At 45.0% G+C, this 5,334-nt stretch overlaps 1 long non-coding RNA gene across 1 annotated transcript; it reads right to left on the bottom strand.

Moving 5' to 3' along the window:
* Window positions 1-404: 404 nt before the first annotated feature.
* LOC140616497 (uncharacterized) lies at window positions 405-1,707 on the bottom strand. Its single transcript, XR_012016965.1, has 3 exons — window positions 1,469-1,707; window positions 1,074-1,135; window positions 405-840 (listed from the first exon to the last, which is right to left on the bottom strand). It is a non-coding gene; the product is annotated as an uncharacterized lncRNA (long non-coding RNA).
* Between the last annotated feature and the right edge of the window lie 3,627 nt (window positions 1,708-5,334).

Here is a 5,334-nt window from a genome sequence, read left to right as displayed (position 1 = left end):
AGTGTGAAAACCGAAGAAAACTGATTTGTTTTGTAATTGTATTTTGCTTATTTGTTTATAGGCAACATGGAGCCAGACTGACTTGGGTTTGAGCTGTGGCTTTCATTTTCTGGGCAGCTCTTTCTTCTCATAATGCATCATCCCTGCCTGATGGGGGTGTCAAAGAGTAAAAGGCAAGAATGATGCACCGTGTCCAGCATGGTGCCTGGAGCTTGGTAGGTGCTTTTGTCTCATTTCTTCCCCCGATGCAGCAGGGGCTTTGTTCCACTCACCTGCACACCTGGTTCCTTGTGTGTAGATGGTCCTTTACATATGTTTTGAGCAAATGAACAAACTTGCTTACAAATAAAACTTACTAACCTTAATTTTTTAAAAAAGGTTTTATTTATTTATTAATGAGAGAGAGAGAGACAGAGAGAGAGACAGAGAGAGAGAGAGAAAGGCAGAGACACAGGCAGAGGGAGAAGCAGGCTCCATGCAGGGAGCCTGACATGGGACTCGATCCCAGATCTCCAGGATCACACCCTGGGCTGAATACGGTGCTAAACAACTGAGCCACCCGGGGTTGCCCTAATCTTAATTTTAATAGACTAATCTCCTATTGCTGAAATATCAAGCTTTGTGGAGGATTCAGAAGATTGTATCATGTAACTCCTATCTGAAGTTTCTAACTTTTAGATGAGACTAGATTGAGCCTTGATTAAGGCACATTTAGGAGTGAGCACAGGGGTGCCTGTGTGGCTCAGTTGGTTAGGTGTCTGACTCTTGGTTTCAGCTCAGATCTTGATCCCAGAATCATGAGTTTAAGCCTCCTCTTGGGCTTCTCACTGGGCATGGAGCCTATTTAAAAAAAAAAAAAAAAAAAGTGAGTACAGAAGCCAATAAATAAAAAAATTATTAAAAATGCATGGCACACACTTTATAATTAAGTTTATAGTTCCTCCAACAAGGCTCATCTTTTCCAATTGTGACAGTCAGGTGTTAGTTTACATCTGTATTAGTAGTAGGCTGGCCATTTTCATGAGAAACAGGAAGACTAATTTCGCAGCAGGGACATTGTCTACAAGGCTGACCTGGGTGGGAATCCAGTAGACATCATGAGAGCATCAAGCTTCTAATGATGGGATGGTGGTGCCTGGAGAAAGAAAAAAGGAATTAAAAAAAAAAGGGAAGTGAGAGGATATTGAAGACATTTAGCCACCACACCATTTGGCTGATAATTTCTTCCTCTTTCTGAGGTAGAATTTCTGTGAACAAAGTCACAGAATTTAAATCTGGAAGCTGCTTTAAATGTGTTCCGGTTTGATCTCATACCCCAAATAGAAGCCTTAACATAATGCCTCTGACTAGAGGCATTCATATCATTGCTTAAACACGTTGAGGGACAGGGAACTCACCACCTCAGATGAAAACCCCCTTCTTAGGCGGTTCTCATTGCATTATTAGATCAGAACTTTTTCTCACTTACACAGTTTGGTGATGATTCTGCTCCAGAACCACTTAAATGAAGTTTCCTCCCTCTTGTCCAGCGGTCAGTTCTTCAAGTTGACAAGAGCTGATGTCATTCAAGTCTTTCTCAATTTTTCCCCCCCAAACTTCCCCCACTGCCTTCAGACATTTTCAAAGGACTCCTTGCCTGTCCTGGACCACAAACTATCTGGAGCTGAGGGAGTGAACAATCACAGGGGAGCCATCTTGTGCCTCAGCTTCCCGGCTCTGCTGTGACCCACCGCCAGAGAGCGCTATGGACAAAACCTCCTTCTGGAGCTCTAGGACTACTATAAAGGTTATCCTCTTTCCCTAAGAAGTTATCAGCGCCAACCCCATCTTGTCTTACAACCGTTTTCCTCTGTGTCCACCAGAAGTCCAAATCCCAGTCTCTGCAGTGATGCAACATCACCCTGACTCTCTCCCCATCCTCTCTGTGTGCACCCCACATGAGCATCCCATGTTCTGGCTGTCCAGCACCCTACCCTCCTTCTCTTGATGACAGCATTGCAGTTTTCCTTTGAAGAACCGTTTCCTTACTTGCCAACATGTGGTTCTGGTGAGTTCTGTCCACCATGAGTGGGCAGGGGATGCAGGCCTGGCCCACCAGAGATGCCTCCCACGAACCACAGTGGATGGTTGGGGTTGTGATTTCACTATGTGGTAAGGGAAGAGGCAGTGGCTGAAGCCCATTTCCATTTATTGGGCAACCATCCACTGCTCTGTGGGGAGAAGTTACTTAAGAATGTAGCCAACCCAGAGGAGCACACCCTGAGGACGTGTTTGGGTGCTTGATGCATCTGAGACTAAAGCCAGCTGTCCCGCTGGACTTCAGTACATGAGCAAATCAATTCTCTTTTCTTTTGCTTAATTAAGTTTGAGTTGGATATCTGACATTTGAAACTGAAAAGTCCTAATATAATTCTTAACCGGACTCACTCTCTCATCCTTGAACTCTTGGCAGGGACATTTCACTACGCCTTCTTGGAAGACATGTTGAGATCTTGCCACCCTCCCCTGTATATTTTTACCTTTTCCCTGAATGCGCCTCCCACCTCCTTTCATTAAATGAAATCTTGCACCTCCTTCAGGACACTGGTTCCTCTGCAGTACTCTCAGAAGACAGGTTGATCCCCCCCCAACCCCACTCTTCGTGTACCTCAGGGCCAAGGAGTAGGTAGGAGCCCTTGTTGCTCTCTATCACCATTTGAAAACTACTTCCCTTCCTTCTACTTCAAACTCTCCAGCTTCATTCAAGCTCAGCGTCCACTTCTCCTTATTCTTCACTGATGACTTCAGCTCATGCCTCATTGACTTTCCCTCAGCAACTTCCACAGTCCCATGAATGATTCTGTCAAAACGGTGGGCCTTCATCACTTTGGCTACTCCACACCTGCTTATCACCATAACCATAACACATCCAAAATCTCAAATTCACGTCCTACTTCCTATCATCTTTTATCCTTACAGTTCACCTAACTGCAGACCCTGATACAAAATTCTTTGACCTTGAGACTGCCAGGTCATGTGACCTCCCATATTCTGGATCCTGCAGTCCATCACTATAACTCCTCTGGAAAAAAAAAAGCTAAATTCCTTGTCTGTCTTCTCTTTTCTTTTTGAAGATTTTATTTATTCATGAGAGACACACACAGAGAGAGAGAGGCAGAAACATAGGCAGAGGGAGAAGCCTGATGTGGAATTCCATTCCAGGACCCCAGGATCACGACCTGAGCCGAAGGCAGACAATCACTGAGCCACCCAGGTGCCCCTTTTTCTTTCATTACACTCACCATATTGTATATTTTTATTAATGACTTATTTATACTGAGAGATGTTTCCCAGTATCCCTTTTGCTGAATGGTTCAAAAGTGAAGTTGTGCAAGATTTGGGAGGCGAAGTGAAATAGCAGTCATCACACCCTGAAGGTTGTTGTTGGTTAGGGACAGACACAGAGATGCCAGAGGTTCCAGTTTGTACTTCTCTTCCCCTTCTGGGTCTTTTTTCCCACTTGCTAGGACTGCTGACAGGTGACACCAGGCCCACACAAGACACTTTGGTGTGAACTCACAGATGCAGTAGCAGTGGAGAACCAACAACTGTCCTTGGACTTCCACATCAGCCCCTTTTGTGGTCCTACTGCAACAGCTGGATGTGGCTAACTTCCAGAATTCCTACAGATGCTTGCTCATTCCCCAGTGCCAGGGCTGGTTCACAGCTTTTCTCTGATCCTTCAGCTCCAAATATGGACTTTTACTTCCCCAGCTCCTCCCATGATTGTGTAAGGTCTAATTACTGATAGTAAGCTCCTTATTCCAGAAAGCTGACTTAGTTGAATCCCAATGATACACTTTCTTTGGGCTTGCCCCAGAGAAAAGTATTGCTGGAGAAAACACACAATCCTGCTAACTAGTTATCCTTTAATTCATGACTCCGGAGTAGTCATCTGATTTTGTCTGTCCAGAATCCTTTTCCTCTTCTTCGAGAAATAATACCACAATTTTCCTGGATGAAATATCTCCCTCTGGCTGAGCACAGTCTTGGTGAGACTTACAATAAAATCATTGTCCTTTGCCTCAATCTGCAAGCATCAATCAGACGCTCTCTCCTTGGAATCTGAATGTGGAGAGATGGAACCCACCCATCCCAACAGCGGCTATTCCGTGAGTTTTTGCTGTGGAGTTCCTGGTACTGTGGTCCTTCAGCTTTTCCTATGACCATGGGAACTCTCTCCGTCCTTCCAACAGATATGTTGCTTTAACTTAGCCAGACTCAATATCTATGGTTTGCATGAACCTCACATGGGTGCCCTGCTCTCTCTAGCAGTCCTGCCATACCCCAACCCCGTCAGTTCCAAGGCATTTATTTCATAACTTCCCCACTTTGCAGACGTGGCTAATTCTTCATTAAGAAAATGGAAACAGGGATCCCTGGGTGGCGCAGTCGTTTAGCGCCTGCCTTTGGCCCAGGGCGCGATCCTGGGGACCCGGGATCGAGTCCGGTGTCGGGCTCCCGGTGCATGGAGCCTGCTTCTCCCTCTGCCTATGTCTCTGCCTCTCTCTCTCTCTCTCTCTCTGCGTGACTGTCATAAATAAATAAAAATTAAAAAAAAAAAAGAAAATGGAAACATTTAACATCTTCCTACCACCAAGTCTACACACCTACCGGCAGCTGACCTCATATTTTCCATTTTGTTTCTGCTTACAGTGCTTCTCCTGTAAGTATTCTGTTTCCCTGCTTCTACCAAAGGCCAGTTCCTCTGCCTGTGCTCTGGACCCATCTCCAATTGCCATCTCAAAGATTACGTGCCTCTCCTTCTCTCATGACCATCTCTTGCCCTCCCCTACTGGATCCTTCCCATCTGCACACAATTGTATCCTAATACCTTCCATCTTTTAAAGTACATCCTTCCTTGACTCTGGATCCTCCACCGGCTACATTCCATTCTCAGCTCTCCACTCACAGCAAAACTTCTAGAAAAGGTTGTTTCTGCTTTCTCATTTCCTATTCTGTCTTCAACCCACTCCAACCAGGCTTCTATTCTCAATATCCCAAAGCTACCCTTGGATTATGGCCACAAATGACTTCCGTGTTGCCAGATTCTGTGGGTACTTCTCCATTCTGCTCTTGTGTGTTCCAGCAGCAAGAAACACAATCAGCCCCTCTCTCATTTTCTGAGGCTCTTCTGTCTCTCTGACACCCCAAACTCCATTTTCCTCTGCTTGACTAATTGCTCTAGAGCTGATATCCAACTCTATCATTTTCTCTCCTTTATTTCTTTCATAGTACGTATCATACTATAATCATCTCGCTTATTTTCATATACTAGCTTATTTTTAATCTCCC

Source organism: Canis lupus, chromosome 24 (genome assembly GCF_048164855.1).
Source record: "Canis lupus baileyi chromosome 24, mCanLup2.hap1, whole genome shotgun sequence".
Classification (NCBI taxonomy): domain Eukaryota; kingdom Metazoa; phylum Chordata; class Mammalia; order Carnivora; family Canidae; genus Canis; species Canis lupus.
The sequence above is the reverse complement of the archived record's forward strand: the minus strand, read 5'-3'. Positions and strand labels throughout refer to the sequence as shown.